Below are 16,836 nucleotides of genomic sequence, written 5' to 3'. Positions count from 1 at the left end.
GGGGTTATCGCCAGGGGGCGACCTCCGCGAGGCGGGAGGTGCATGAGCGGGAGTGGTGGGGCGTGGCGGCTGCGACGGTGCTGAGGTGGGGTATCTCTCTTCTTCTCCCCTCCCCAGCCTCACCCCTTCCCTCCCTCCGCTCCCCTCCCCTCCCCTCTTCTGTCACCTGGCCTGGGCTGGCCTTGGCGGTCCTGTTAACCCTGATGCGGCCCGCGGATACCATGTTACCACAGGATTGCAGTGTGTGCTCGGAGCCCCTGAAACAGTCACCAAGCCACGTCTGCTCGTCTTCTGACGCATGGCGTGCTGCTGTCACTTTCTAAAGTGTTGTCATGGAATCTGGAACTGAAAACAAAAGGGTTGTCCAACTGTGAAAGACCTGAGGTGGTTCAAAGCACAGCAAGTCACATGTGGTGAGGAACTTTGAGATACTCTTGCTTTCAGTCAGCAGTGGTTGCAGTATGATTGAGCAGGCTTTTGAGGAAGTGTTGAAGGCTTGCTTTTGATTCAGAGAAATCTCCAGGAACTCGCAAGCTAAATTTTAAGTTGACAGGTATTTATTGCAGCACCAGGAGACACGGGGGATCACTCTTCCAACTGTGCCTCTGCCAAGCATCAACCAGGCTGTGATTATGTTGTCCTTAAATGTACATATTCATTAGATTACATCATACTTTTAGAGAATGCATCCTCTATGCATACAAAAAGTGGTAGTGGGCTCTTGGACCCCTGGTGGTTATTTCTTCATCACTTCTTTTTAGGATAGTTGTCATATCAGTAACCACCAGGCGGTTCTGGCAAAGCTTATGTTAGTAATTTCCTTTTCTCTGTAGTTGCTAACAAAGCCTAACATCCTTGAGGTTACTCATTTACAACCCTATTCTTCAATCAATCCCATTCTTCAATCCCCTCTTTTCTTGCCCTGTTCCAAATTCTTTTGCAACTGAGTTATTCCATTCTTTTTTTAAAGTTTTGTCCTGGGTTCCGCAGTAGCAGTCATGTTTTTCCTTTGTGTTAACTGGTGCAGTGCTGTGTTTTGACTTCCAGCTTGAGAACAGTGTTGGTGAAGCCGATGTTTTTGGTTGTTGCTAAGTGATGTTTACCCTGACCAAGGACTCTGTGAGGCTCATGCTCTGCCAGGGAGGAGGGGAGGCTGTGAGGAAGCAGAGACGGGGCGCCTGACCCGGGCTAGCCGGGGAGGTATTCCATACCACAGCACGTCATGCCTGGGGTGAGGGGTAACTGGGAGTTACGCGGAAGGACAGGGGCTTCCGGGTGGAACTCGTTTTCTTGGCCGGTGGTATCGTATTCTCTTCCCTTGTTATTTTCCCTTATCATTGTTGTAGCTGATAGTAGCGGTGGTGATTTGTTGCTGGACTGTTCTTGTCTCAACCCGTAGGAGTTGCACTCTCTCGATCCTCCTCCCCGTTCCTCCGGGAGCGGGGAAGGGGAGAGCCCCGGTGCGGGGAGGCGGGGGGGGGAGACAGACACGGACCTCGATTGTTGTCAGCTTGGCGCCACTCACTGGGAGTGAGTGGGCAAGTTACCTGACTGGGTTTAAACCACGACAGTTCGTTTTGGCGCCCAACGTGGGGCACGAGGGGTTGAGATAAGAACAGATCTGACTGGATTGATAGTCACTCGTCACAATGCTGATTTATTGGCTCTCAAGGTTGTTCCTCTTGATTTCACAGTTTCAGTATATCATATCTTACGTCCATCCGGTACTTGCTGTATTAGTGTTTTTCAAGTGTGGGGCTTGGGCTAAGGTTTTTGTCTCATTGTACTTTATGGTAATGACTTGTAATACAATAGAATCATTGATCATGAAACTGATCTGGCTTATGTTCCCAGTGTGGTCACCACCTTTATACTTTGGGAGGTATATGATGGAGGTGCTTAGCAATTACACATCTTTTTTCTCCTTCTCAGGTGCTCAACCTGGGAAGGAGACATCCTTTTACCCTCCTAGTCGTCCCCCCAGACCATTTACATTTGAGAGTTTTGAATTTTTTGAATGGCCTTTTAATGCTGTTGAGACTTGTTTGCTGATGGTGATGGGAATCACCATGCTAACACGCATACAGAGTGTGTTTTACCCACTACTGATTTCAAGAGTTAAGCAGATTCAGGTTTGGGTCTTGTCTGGGGTCAAACGACGATGTAGGAGGACCGAGAGATTTTCCCTGAGGCTGGACAGCCATGAGTGGCAGGGTGTGTGGGATAGTATGGGCAAGTATCTAGGTCAGTGGGCCCCTCCAGTACTTTGGAATTTCACTACCGAACAACTGCAAAATCCAGAAGAATTAGTAAAACACTTAAATGAGGTGTGTGGTCATTCTGGCCATACCAGAGATGGACAAATCACGGCAACGTGCTGGGGCTTGGCCTATGCTTACAGGGCCTTGTTCAACACTATCCAGCACCTTCAAAAGGAAAAGAATGTCGGCGGATCTGAGGGCAAAGCAACAATCGCTACTCAAACTTTGGCTGCAATGAACAGTGCAGCTATCCCAGTGGCAAGTACAGCAGCTGCTCAAACTTCAACTGCAACAGACAGCGCGGTTACCCCAGCTCCAAGCACAGTAGCTACACCACCCCCAGCAACAAGTACAGTTGCTACTCAAACCACAGTGATAATCACTGCAGGCAAACCAGAGGACCAATTCGTACCAATATCAGTTGCCCCTGTACGCAAGAGAACAAGCAAAAAGGAGGCAAAAAGGGTGAAGCGAGATGAAGAACCAATGAATTCACCACCCGGTCCAGAATCTGATCAGGAGTCATCATCACATGACGAAGAAGAAGAAGAAGAGGTAACTTCTCGACCTCGGACCTCAACCGAGCTGTGGAATATGCGAAAAGATTTTACCCGTCAACCAGGGGAGCACATCATCACCTGGTTACTCCGATGCTGGGACAATGGGGCCGATGGTCACGAACTAGAAGGTACAGAAGCCAAGCAGCTGGGATCACTTGCTAGAGAAGGGGGAATTGACAAAGCAATTGCAAGAGAAAAAAAGTCCCTCAGCCTTTGGAGGAGGCTCTTGGCAGCTGTGAAAGAAAGGTTTCCGTACAAGGACGATGTTACGAGTCGTTCGGCCAAGTGGACTACTATAGACAAAGGCATCCAGTCTCTGAGGGAATCAGCCATCATAGAGATGATCTATCACATCAAGCCGAATAACGGGGATACACCCATAGATCCAGATGAAGTTGAATGTACACGACCCATGTGGCGAAAACTTACACGGAATGCACCATCATCATATGCCCATTCATTGGCAACAGTGACCTGGAATGACAGTACCACTAACAGTGGATGAAATGGTTCATAAACTCCGAGAGTTCAAAGACAATCTCACCCCTTCCATCATCTCAGCTGTGAAAAAACTGTCCCAGGACATCGAACAATTGAAGGACAATCTATCTGATTTATCCGGCTCCTCACGTGTACCAACACACGTCTCAGCTATTAACAAAAGGCGTCCTATTGTTCAAGAGAGGAGATACAGAAGGTATACGCCACGGGGTACCCTATGGTTTTACCTGCTGGGTCACGGAGAAGACATGACAAAGTGGGATGGAAAACCTACTTCAGCTTTGGAGGAACGGGTGAGTGAACTGAAGAGGGGAGCAAGGGCCAAGACTGATCGTCCCATGAGAGCTACGGCTTCAGTCTCTGGTAATCAGTTTCCCAGATGGAGTGGAAGAGCTGATTTTACTCCAGCTCCTGTGATAACGAAGAATAATCCCTTTCAACACGACTTAAGTGTCTAATGCTGTGACGACCATTAGAGGGGCCCTGCCTCCAGCCAGGTGGAGGTAGGGGACAATTGGATTTACTGGACTGTGTGGATCAGATGGCCTGGCACATCAGTCCCACAGAAGTATAAGGCTCTAGTAGATACCGGTGCACAGTGTACCCTGATGCCATCAAGCTGTCAAGGGGTGGAACCCATCTATATTTCTGGAGTAACAGGAGGATCCCAAGAGTTGACTGTGCTGGAGGCTGAAATCAGCCTGACTGGGAGGGAATGGCAAAAGCACCCTATTGTGACTGGTCCAGAGGCTCCATGCATTCTCGGCATAGACTACCTCAAGAGAGGGTACTTCAAAGACCCAAAAGGGTACCGATGGGCTTTTGGTATTGCTGCTTTGGAGACTGAGGAAATTGAGCAGCTGTCCACCTTGCCTGGTCTCTCAGAAGATCCCTCTGCTGTGGGGTTGCTGAAAGTTGAAGAACAACAAGTGCCAATTGCGACCACAACAGTGCACCGGCGGCAATATCGCACCAACCGAGACTCCCTGATTCCCATCCATCAGCTGATCCGTAGACTGAAGAGTCAGGGGGTGATCAGCAGGACCCGCTCACCCTTCAATAGCCCCATATGGCCAGTGCGAAAGTCTAATGGAGAATGGAGACTAACAGTAGACTATCGTGGCCTGAATGAAGTCACACCACCATTGAGTGCTGCCGTACCGGACGTGCTAGAACTTCAGTATGAACTAGAGTCAAAGGCAGCCAAGTGGTATGCCACGACTGATATTGCCAATGCATTTTTCTCAATTCCTTTGGCAGCAGAGTGCAGGCCACAGTTTGCTTTTACTTGGAGGGGTGTCCAGTTCGCTTGGAACCGACTGCCCCAGGGGTGGAAACACAGCCCTACCATTTGCCATGGACTGATCCAGACTGCACTGGAACAGGGGCAAGCTCCAGAACACCTGCAATACATTGATGACATTATTGTGTGGGGCGATACAGCGGAAGAAGTCTTTGAGAAAGGGAGGAAAATAATCCAAATCCTGCTGAAAGCCGGTTTTGCCATAAAACGGAGTAAGGTCAAGGGACCTGCGCAGGAGATTCAATTTTTGGGAATAAAATGGCAAGATGGACGTAGACAGATCCCCACAGATGTGATCAACAAGATAACAGCAATGTCTCCATCAACTAATAAGGAAGAAACGCAAGCTCTCTCCAACAATAGTTGACATTGTTTTGTCACTAATTGTGCTATGGTATATAAATTTCTTCCTATGATCTGTTTAAATGTTTATACAAGGCATTACTTCCCCAATGAGTTTTGTTATGTTTTTCTTGTAACAGCTTCCGTAATTGACTATAGGAGATCACTACTTGCCCATCAGGTATTTTTAGCCAACACTTTTCATTTTTCTGTCCTTCCAAGTCTTCAATTAGTTTCATATCTTCTTTAGAGTACCTAGGTTTATTTTGATCAATTACCAGTTTACTGTGAGGTATTAAGGACGTCACCTCAACTCTTTCTGTTTCTGCCACCTGTTTAGCTTCAAAATCAGCCAAATTTCCAATCTCTTGATCAGAGTTACCTTTTTGATGTCCTTTACAATGTATGATAGCCACTTCATTAGGTAATTGTACAGCTTCTAACAATTGCAGAATTTCCATTGCATGTTTAATTTGTCTTCCCTGGGTATTTAAAAGTCCTCATTCTTTTTTCCAGGTTGCTCCATGTACATGAACTACACAAGAGGTATATTTGGAATCAGTCCATATGTTTATCTGCTTGTCCTTTGCCAACTCCAAGGCTCTAGTCAGGGCTATTTTTTCTGCCTTTTGTGCTGAGGTGTTAGAGGGTAATGGTTTAGCTTCTGTTACCTTTGAAATTGTAGTTAAGGCATATCCTGCTCTTCATTTACCATCTTTAAAAAAGCTGCTATCAGTGAACCAGGAATCTGCACCCTCCAGGGTCCTCTCCTTCAGATCTGGTTGGCTCAAATATACTATCTCTATAGTGTCCAAACAATCGTGAGTCAACCGTTCGGTAGGGGTTTCTTGAAGGAAAGATGCTGGATGATCTTTCAAGGTCCCTTCCAATCTCTAGCATACCTACTTTACAACTTTAACAAGTTGTGGCCTCTACCCTCGCATCATCAGGGTTTTCCCATTCAAAAGCCGATAAATTTTGACTTTCTTTGGCCAGGGGCAGACAGAAAAATGCATCCTTTAAGTCCAGACCGGTAAACCACTTCTGATTAGTATTCAATTTAGTCAGTAAGGTCTACAGATTAGCTACTACTGGATGAGTATCCTCCACAATTTTGTTGATTGCTCTGAGATCTTGAACTAATCTGTAATTTTTCCCATCTGATTTCTTTAATGGCAAGAGAGGAGTATTATATTCTGATTCACATTCAATTAATAATCCATATTTTAAAAAAAATATTTCTTTGCTTCCCTTTCAATCCTCCAATTTTAAGGGATATTGTTTTATTCTAATTGGGCAGGCCCCCATTTTATTTCTACTTTAACAGGCGAAGTATTTCTTCACCTTACCTGGAACTTCAGATGCCCATACTCCCAGATATACCTGATTAAGGATTTATTCTATTTCAGGGAAGTCCTCCTGTTTGCTTTTCTGTTGAATTAAAGATAAAATCAAAACTTCAATTAATTGATCATTTTTGACTCTTAATTCCATTTTGCCTTCTTTAAATGTTGCTTCTCGTCCTAATAAAGATTTTGGAGAATTTGGCATGTATAAAAATGTATGCATTCCAGTTGTTTTCCCAATTTATACTCTAAAGGTTTCAGAAAGACTGTTTTGTTTTTTTTTTTTTCTTGGTGGCCAGTAGTTCCCACATCTGTAACAAATTATTTTCCTCTGATTTAACGCCAAATAAGTTGCTCCTGTATCCACTTAAAAATTCCACCTTATTTCCCCTAGTCCCTAGTTTTGATTTAATCAGTGGATCTTCTAGGGTAGATTCCCCAGGTCCATCAGTCGAGTTCCAATTCAGTCATGGGAGCCACCCCATGGCACTCTCCCCTGGGCAGTCTCACTTTCAAAGTCCAACCTCCTTACAGTATGCACACTGATTCCATCCCACAGGAGAATTCAATCTCTCACCTCTGCCTGACATTCCTCCTCTACCTCTGCCTCGTCCCCTCACATTAGTTCCTCCACCAGTTTCTACTTGTCCCAAAGCAGCCATTGTAGCCATGCCTATAGCACAACTCAGCTCTTTCTTTTCTACCTGTTCCTGATTCCTATACGTTCTCCACACTTCTTTAACATTCTCAAGTCCTTCTGCTCTGTTGCCAGTGACAACAACCTCTTCCTCCTTATCAATAACAGATGGGGCAAATGCCAAGGGTGCTCCTCTCAGAGGTACCTGTGATGCAGGTACCTGTCTTCCTGGTTACTCTGTTTGTTTTTTTTTAACTTTAAACATCATTCCCCCAGTGTCACAGGCTAAATAACATCCCTCCAGCTTCGCTTTCTGTTTTTGCCTGTCCTTTTCCAAAGCCAAAATTAGGGATCTGGCAGAGCTATATTGATTTCACATTCTGTCTGCCAGTCTGGGTGTTTTCTTAAAGTGGAAAACATATCTGCATACATCACTTCATCCCATTTTTCTTGTTGTCTTAAAAATAATATTAATTGCAACAACATATTATAATTCAAAGTCCCATTTTTGGGCCATTTTTCCTGATCCTCCAAGGTATATAATGGCCACCGTTGGTTACAATATTTCATTAGAGTTTTCCTATTTACCAAGCCCCTGAGGAATACTCCTAATCCTTTCCAATGAGCTAGAATACATCCCAGCATGAGACTCAGAGAAGCCTTGGTTGGAGTAAACATTATTTAGCAACAACTGAAAACATCGGTGTTATCAGCATTGTTCCCAGGCTGAAAGTGAAAAACACAGCACTGCACCAGCTACTAAGGAGAAAAATGATTGCTACTGCTGAACCCAGGACAATAGGATATTGAATAGTACTGTGATTGGTTGGTTGAGCAATTGATGCTGTTTCTAGACCAGTGGCCAGTTTGGTCATGAACATTGTGTTTCCCATTACTCTCTTTAAGACTGCTCAGTTTTCCTGAGCTGGTTATTCTGCTCAGTGTTACCAGGACATTAGACTCAAATCCATTCAAACCTGCCCAGTAATGCAAGAGCTCTCATTAATTTCAAGCAGTAGAAAGTACTTAAAACTGCAAATACAGTTCAAACCATTGGTGGATTTGGGTCTTGTTTTGTTTTTTCAGATATTCTGCTTTTGACTGTAAAAGGTAGAAAATGCTCTACGTGTGTTAGAGTTCTGCAAGTTTGGGGCCTTTGCATAGGCATCAAGTTTCATGGTGAGATTCAGAGTTTCCAGACCCAGGCCTTCTGAGTTGAACAAAACACATGGGTTTCGTAGACTTTTAAAACTATTCTTCACTGCAGACACATAGAATCACAGATTGACTGAATGGTGGAGACTGGCAGGGACTTCTGCAGGTCGTTTGTTAAACCCCCCTGCCAGCCTGACCTGGTCACATAAAGCCAGGTGCCCAAAACCATGTCCAGACGGCTTTTGCATATCTCCAAGGAGAGAGACTCCACCACCTCCTTGGGCAACCTGTGCCAGTGCTTGGTCAACCTCATTGTGAAAAAGTGTGTCCTGATGTTCAGGAGGAACCTCCTTGTGTTTCAGTGTATGCCCGTTGCCTCTGGTCCTGTCACTGGGCACCACTGACAGCAGCCTGGCTCTGTTGTCTTTTTACCCTCCCTGCAGGTTTTTTATGTACATCGATGAGACCTCCATGAGCCTTCTGTTCTTTAGGTTGAACAGTCCTAATTTTCTCAGCCTTTCTTCCTAGGATTGATGCTCAAGTCCCTTCATCATCTCAGCCCTTTGCTGGACTCTCTCCATTGTGTCCATGTCTTGTCTTGTTCTGAGAAGCCAGCACTGGACCCAGCACTCCAGCTTCACCAGTGCTGCATAGAGGGGATGTTGGTGGTTCATGTTCAGCTTGGTGTCCACCAGGACCCCCAGGTCCCTTTCTGCCAAGCTGCTTTCCAGCTCAGCAGCCCCCAGCATGTCCTGCTGCCTGGGACTGTTTCTCCCCAGCAGCAGGACTTTACTCTTCCTCTTGTTGAACTGCATGAGGTTCTTCAGGGCTCATTTCTCGAAGTCCTCCTGCATGGCAGCACAACCCTCTGGTGTATCAGCCTCTCCTCCCAGTTTGATGTCATCTGCAGACTTGCTGAGGATGCAGTCTGCCCACTATCCAGATCATTAATGTAGATGTTCAACAGGATCAGACAAAGTATTGACCCCTGGGGTACACTGCTTCAACCAGGCTGCATGCCACTGTATGTAGCCTCTAGGCCTGTCTTTTCAGACATTTTTCAGTCCCTCTCACTATCTGCTCATCCAGCCAATACTTCAGTAGCTTCTTTATGAAGATTTTGTGAGAAATCCCGAACTTACTTTTCACCTGCAGTTGCCTCCTAAGACACTTTTTTCCACTTATCTACCTGATTCATGTTCTCTGTCAGGGAAACAAAATGCAAGTATCCATGGTTGTAACTCGGCTGTAGTAAAACAGTTGGAAGTTCAACTTTAGAAGAAGCTGCTTTGGAAAACTGTGGTCTTGAAATGTCCTGGACATAGCATTTTTCAAGTTGCACAGCAAGCCTGATATTTAACTAAAACCAGTTTTTTCTTTAAACTTTTTACTGACTCATCTGAAGTTATATGACCCAGGAAATTTCTTGACTATATAATAGACCAGCCTTTAACCACTCCTGGTATTTCCAGTCAGACTAGCAGAGCATTTGAGCTTTCAGGAAAACTGCTGGAGAAGTCTGACTCTTTTGGATCATCAGCCAGTGAAATCTTTACTCTGAAGAGTTTATTTATTGCTAAAAACATGCACAAATATTACTCACCTACTGTCTCATTAACCACTAAATAGAGCTGACTTCACATCTGTGCTAGGAGGCTTTTTCTAATCCAGCATGGGCAAAATGTGTTTGTTTGGGAGTATTTTTCATAGAAATGCATCACAAGTATAAGGAAAACAACTCGCTTTCCTGTTGGGCAGTTGAGATAGTGAAGCCATTCTAGATTGTCAGCTAGCTAATGATTCTTGCTGTTTTGTTTAAAAATAAGCGACAACAAAAAAGGCTTTATAGAGAACCTCTAATATTCTTCATATCTGATATTCAGCCAGATTTGGGTAAGTGTACAGTATGCTGCTTTTCCATCAGAGGGTGATGAAAAGCAGGTCTTTATTTTTGTTGTGCTGGTTGGCCCACATACAACTGAAGAAATTGATTTCATGGTTAAGACTTCATGTTTGTTTGCCTAATATGAGCCATATTATATCAGCTGCCTTGACCATTCTGATGGTCATAAATGTGAAGTAAACCTGAAAGGCTGTGATTGGATTCTTAGAACTCACACATATTCGCAAATGCACCTTTCCATATGGTGAGAAGTGTAGCTAAAAATCTTGCATGCTTCACTGCTAATGAGCAAGCCAGACTAAAATTCAAGCTCACTTCTCACATAATTGCTTTCAAACTAATATATTTAAATAGAAAAGTGAATGCAGTAAGACAGTTGCTGCCTTAGCCAGACCTGGGTCAAGGAAACAGTCTGGAAGACAGAATAGCTTATCGCTTCTGTGGTGAGATTTAGGCTAGACAACACAATTTATTTCTGTGGGATCAGGTTGTTGGAGAAACCTGTTGGACTGAATATCCATGCTGTTACAGCTGCAGTGCTGTTTAGGAAGGAGGGGTGGTGGTCTGGAGCACAGCTTGGGCCAAGCAATAGTTAGAAAGCAATCTCTTCACAAACCAGCAATTGTACCTTTTTTCTAAGTGCATTTTTCGGTTAAGCCACAAGATGGCAGGAAAGCAAAAATAAAGATTTTTTGCTGAAACACCTGCGCTTGAAAGTGTCGTTTAAAATCAAATACGGTAGGGGAGGAGGGTAATTTTCCTATTAAAGTGTTGTTAAAGCCTTATAAAGTTTTGAAATCTGCTAGATATTCCTTAATTAACGTTATCTAACTCTGCTAAACCATAGTATGGTCTTTCTCTTACCTGCTGCTTGTGGGTCATGACAAATACTGTCTATTCTTTTGCTATAGACGTAGAGTAAAAAAAATAGCCCTGAATATTTCCTTTTTGGATCCCACTGGAATATGATGTGTAGGAAAATTAAATGTAGAATAAAGTCTGTTTGTATCTGGAAGAAGAACTATGCTTTTTTCTGAATGATGATTAATCCTTGGTTTCTGTATTTTATTAATATACTTTCTAACTCTGCCCTTGCAAAAATTCTGCCTTCACATTATTCTCAAAGCTGGCTGCAAAACCACTTAGATGTGAATGGAGACTTGTTTCTTCCTTATTTGTACAGTCAAAGGTAGAAGTGTCTAAATCACCTTTATGCTTCATCTGCCTGTGTTACCTTTTATTAAGAAGCTGCTATAGTATTTTCTATGAAACAATTTCAAATGAATGAATTATGTTCCTCTCCTGGCTAGTTCCTTCAATATAGTCTTACTAGCCTGGTTTTTAAAACATCCCATCTCCTTTTTCAAAAACAATGGTCACAATAGCATCATTAGCATGGTGTAAGTGGCAATAATGTATAGTAGCAGTTCATAGCAATAGTTTCAGTAATAGTGATGAACCGTGGATACATGTGGTTTTAACTTCTCACCTGATCTGGTTTCCTTGATAGTCTGTCCTCCCTGCTTCATGTTGTGGTAGTGGATCTTGAGATTTGTACATGTTCTAAGATGCCAGAGAGCTTTCTGCATCTAAAAAAAAATATTGCCCCCTGCCCCCTGTAGACACTCAATCACCTTCTGTTAATGAAGCAGGAAGCTTCTCACCAAAAAAAAGTCTTAAAAGTAGTATTTCTTATCTCTAAAAAGTTGTTGGATGTGTCTTGGCCAGGCTTCAACGACATACTCAAGGTCTTTCTTTAGTTTTACCTGTTTGGGAACTTACTGCCTCTTCTTTCCATCCCTAATCTCATTTGTGGCTGCCTTCCCAGCTGTTTGCTTTCTAACACGGACGTGTTTTACTTCTGGGACAGGCAGCCTTGGGCATGTGCCAATGGCAAAGAGACTTCTTTATTGAGCTGGTCAAGAAGTGCACCATTCTGCAGGTAGAATAGCTGTGTCTTGGCCAAGGATAAAAAACACAGATCACAGACCATGAGCCAGTGCACAGAAGTAGTTTATTGCACACAGGAAATGAGTAGTAGCTCACGACTTTGCAGCCTAGTTAAATAATCATGGTCAGTGTGTTGTCATGCTGGTTATAAAAGGAGAAAAGTGTAGCTGGGTAAAAAAAAAAAATCATAATGGTAATTCATGTTTTTTCATATGACAGAGAACTGCTGATCCCATGTTTTCTGCTATTGAAATATTGTTTCATGGTAAATTAGCAACTGTACCTAAAGCAGTTCAGACTGCTTCAGTTCAAGCAGTTACTTCATTGTATTTTCTATAAATTGTGCATGCTTATGTGTGTGGGAGTAGTATCAGCAAAGCATAACTGCTGAATACCTGCTTTGGATATCATTATCTTGGTCTTTTGGAGGAATTTCTAATTTGGTGTAGATAGAAGCCTGTCAATGAATAACAAAAGTGACTTCTTTGTGTTAACCATACGATCCATTAGGACTGACAAAAAAATGTTCCTTGAAAAGAAAGACATATGATCAGGTCACAGTCAGAAGATAAGATTAAGATTTAGAACACCAATTTTTTTTTACCACAGTAATAAGGAAACAAAAATAGAAAGCTGAGATTACAGTTCTTTGAAAGGCAGATGTTGGACCAAAACAGAGATGCTGTACTACATATTAATTTGCCATAATGTTAGACTTTGCCTGGTAGAACTTATATCGATAAGTAGCATTCTTTCTTTAGAAGGCTAGTGGGTTTTTTTTTCCCAGAAATTTGCTGCATTGAAAGCTTCTTGCCAACTACCCATAAATTTCTAACTTTGGAATTATTGTGGGAACATAGGGTGTTGTGATTCCTGCATTTATACCTTTAAAATCTTAGACTCTGCCATGGTTCCTTTTTCTCGCTCCACCCAAAGGGAGAAAACAGGTTTAAGGGAGCTGGTTGCTGCAGCCACACAGTGATGCTGAAGATGCATTTACTCCTAGCATTCTTCTAAGTGTCTTAAACAAGTAGCAGAGCTGTGCCCTGCTCACTCTCTGGCCCCAACTTCAGCTGCTGTGGGTTTAAGGAAATCATTGGGTAGGCAAAAAAAGAGAAACAAGAGCGAGTAAATATCAGGTTCACTTTTGGTCATAAATAGATATTAGATCTACTGTCTTTGTTGGTTTCTCTTTTAATTTGCCATGCCTCTTGGCAGTACTGTAGCCTTTTATGCTATTTTCCCACAAACATGTCCTGAAATCCCCCATGGCCACGGTTTGGTCTCTTTGGTATGGTCCTGACATTAGCAGAATTGGAAACCATGCTCCTGTTACATTTACTTCTACAATATTTTAATTCTTTTACAAGTTGATTTGAACATAAAAAATTTGAAGACATTTTTACCATTTTAACTGTGTTTATATATAGGGCTGTCATCATCATCAAGATTACTTTTTCTGTATCACCATCATGGTTGCTGTCAAGAAAAACAAGACTTCTTTTGACCCTCACAATTTCAAGGCTAGACTGAAAGCAGTTTCCTTCTGTACAGTATGTGTTCTGAAATACTTAACTCTCTAACATTTGCTTCCCAGAAATTGATTTATAGCTATATTCTTTTTCCATGGAGTTTTTTAGTCATGATTTCTCTGAATGATGATGGAACCAGTAGGGCACACAGACCTTCGTCCGTGTCTTAATCTTTTTTTTTTTTTTTTTCCTTCCAGCAAGCACACTCCCTACATGTTATTTTTTCTTAGAAAAGTAGCTACCTTATCTTCATTATATAATGGAAACTACTTAGAGTACTTCCAGGTTAAGAACTTACTTTTGAGAACTTAAAGCATGTTTGGCAACTATTCAGTTAAGAAAGATACATTTATCTTGGATGTCTGAGCTATTTCCTTTGAGAAAATGTCATTAACAGTTGAAAATAAGTAAGTCTTTTTGACTGATGAATTGAGCATGATGTAATTGTTTTAAAACACACGTTCTGTCTTAATCAGCCAATGATATGGACAATAATAAATGCTTCAGGTTTTTTCAGCCAGTTCAAAACAGTCTTGACATTATGGATTTTATCTTCATCCTGGACATAAATTACATATTTAATATTGGAAGTATTAGGTAATGATTCGGAGAAACCTCCAGGAACAAACTCGCCAACAGAATTTCAAGTTGACAAGCAGGTATTCTTATTGCCGCGGCGGGAGACACGGGGGATAGCTCCTCCTAACGCGTGTCGCCGAATTGCTATACAGGTCATCCTTATATGGTCACTGAGCATATTACATCATTTTCCAGAAAGTTTCCCGCATGCATACAAAAATGTGATGGTGGTCTTTAAGGGTCGTTTTTCTCAACAATGTTCATAACCAGCTTAATTAACATTACAGACAGCAATCATCCTGTCCTTCTACTTACCAGTTAGTTTAACTGCTCTCATCCTGGACATCTGCTAGTCCTGGATACTCCCTATTAGAAGGATACTAGGATACTCCCTGGGTACTCCCACCAGCTTAATGGGTTTATTAACACCCCAAACACAGCAGTCATCCTGTCCTTTTACTTATCAGTTAGTTTATCTGTGCCCACCCTGGACATCTGCCCACCCAGATACTCCCCATCCCCAGGTCCTGTTTTTCTATTCTGCTTTTCTCACACCTTTTGTGCTAAGGTCCTGAGGACCTGAACCTATGTCAACTACCTTCAGGCAGGGCAGTTATTTTCCATTACAAAGCCATTACTTAGAACTGATTACATTTTGTACTTCTGTGCCTCCTTGTCTCAGTAAGTAAACTAACAGAGGAACATAATTTTGGTTCAGGCTTCCAGGCAGAGGCAGAAAGCCTGAACTGTTTTTCAGATGTAAAATTGGCAGAAGGCTGAACCTGATTATGTTAAAAGCCTTCTTCAGCCCTATGACCTGTTGTTTTCTTACCTTTGGTGAAAGTTTGAAGTGTAGTCTAAATAAACAGTTCTGTACCATGTGCTTTGCCTTTTCAGCTGATTATTATTAAAATATGCCTTAGGATTTTATATGTGAGAATAAAACCATGGGCAAGGAAATTAAGGACATAGCTTGAAACTTACTAAAGACAATTACTGGGTTTTGTTAAGCATGGGGAGATTCCTTCAGGCATTTGCAGATGAGAGAAAGACAACTAGTAGAATATTTTTAGGAAATTATTAATTTCCAGGAGAAAGATCACCCCTGTCTTAGGATGGGATCCTGAAATATCACTTCAAGGGGGAAGAAAAGAACCCCAAAAGCTCATCCGGTGGGTAGGCCACTGCTACCATCAAGCAGTTAAACAGTTGAAGAAAGAAACCAATTCCTAAGTGTGATGTGAAACTAAATCCTAAATGTATCTCCAGAAGAGCCATTCCATAAAAAGCTGTATTTTTCCAGCTGTTCATAAAACTTGTTAGAATTCGTTTCTTTTGTTTATTTGGGGTTTTTATTATGTTGCTAGTAGATAGCAATTTATGCTAGTGGTGAGGTATTATGGGAAGAGAAAAATGCAAGTAAACTGTACAGGGTTGATGTGGTGGGGATGGTGGTTTGTTTTTTAATGGGGTTGGGATATTTGACACAGCTACTGGCCAAATAATTTCAAAGCTGGAGCCTTGAAAGAAATTGTCCTATGGAGATGGAGGTAGATGGAATAAGCTATATGATGTGTAAACATTAAGCAATTTGGACTTGAGCAGAAGTAACTGTGTAACACTTTTAAATATATATACTTTTATAAGCAGTTTTCCTCAACTACATGGGAAAAGCCTAGAAGAATTATATTTCTGTTATTCTCTGAAATAAAAGTATGTTCTCAAAGGATTTTCCTGTTAATTTTCTCAAGTCCTAACGTCCGGTTCTGCGAAAGTAGTTTTTTGAACAGTGGAAAATCCTGATGGCTTGCTATCAGTCTCTTTGGCTACAGTTTAGTCTTTCGCTTTTTGTAGTGGCATATAGAAGAATAAATTGTAAGTGGTGCAAGCCTTGTTTGTCATATTTTAAAAATCATGACAGGCGAATTTCTCGATGACTGAAAAAAAAGGGAAATATAACCCCCATTTTTAAGAAGGAGAAGTGGCAAAATATTGGAGCACGTTCTCCTGGAAGGCATGCTAAGGCACATGAAAACCAGCAAGGTGCTTGGTGACAGCCAGCATGGCTTCAGTAAGGGGAAATCCTGCCTGACCAATTTGATGGCCTTTTATGTGCGGGCTGATGCCCCTGATGGACTGGCGCAGAGCAGTTGTCATGTACCTGGACTTGTGCAAAGTGTTTGACACTGTCCTGTATGACTTCCTTATCTCTAAACTGGAGAGACATCAGTTTGATAAATGGACCACTCCATTGTGGATAAATAATTGACTAGGTGGCTCATGCAGAGTAGTGGTCAGTGGCTCAATATCCAATTGGAAACCAGTAATGAGTGGTGTCCCTCAGAAATCACTGTTCTGTTGTTCAACATCTTTGTCAGCAACATGGACAGCAGGATTGATGCGCCCTCATCAAGTTTGTAGATGACACTAAACTGTGTGGTTAGGTTGATACACTGGAGGGAAGGGATGGGATCCAGAGGGATCTTGACACACTTGTGCGGTGAGCTGATGCCAACCTCATGAAGTTCAACCAAGCAAAGTGCAAGGTCCTGCACCTGGGCTGAGGCAATCCCAGGCACAGCTACGGGTTGGGCGGAGAAGTGATTTAGAGCAGCCCTGCGGAGAGCGACTTGGGGGTGTTGGTAGAAGAAAAACTTAACATGAGCTGGTTTTAGTGTGTGCTCACAGCACCAAAAAGCAAACCATGTCCTGGGCTGCATCAAAAGAAGCAAGACCAGCAGGTTGAAGGAGGTGATCCTGCACCTTT

At 42.5% G+C, this 16,836-nt stretch overlaps 1 protein-coding gene across 1 annotated transcript in view; it reads left to right on the top strand.

The window, feature by feature from the left end:
- The window catches only part of LOC134156298 (ribonuclease H-like), a 384,552-nt gene that overhangs the window by 287,556 nt on the left and 80,160 nt on the right, over positions 1–16,836 (top strand). The gene's annotated exons all lie outside the window — the stretch shown is intronic.

The sequence above is a fragment of the Pezoporus occidentalis genome, unplaced genomic scaffold (genome assembly GCF_034315485.1).
Source record: "Pezoporus occidentalis ecotype Australia unplaced genomic scaffold, CSIRO_AGI_Poc_V1 ctg84, whole genome shotgun sequence".
Taxonomy (NCBI): domain Eukaryota; kingdom Metazoa; phylum Chordata; class Aves; order Psittaciformes; family Psittacidae; genus Pezoporus; species Pezoporus occidentalis.
The sequence above is the reverse complement of the archived record's forward strand: the minus strand, read 5'-3'. Positions and strand labels throughout refer to the sequence as shown.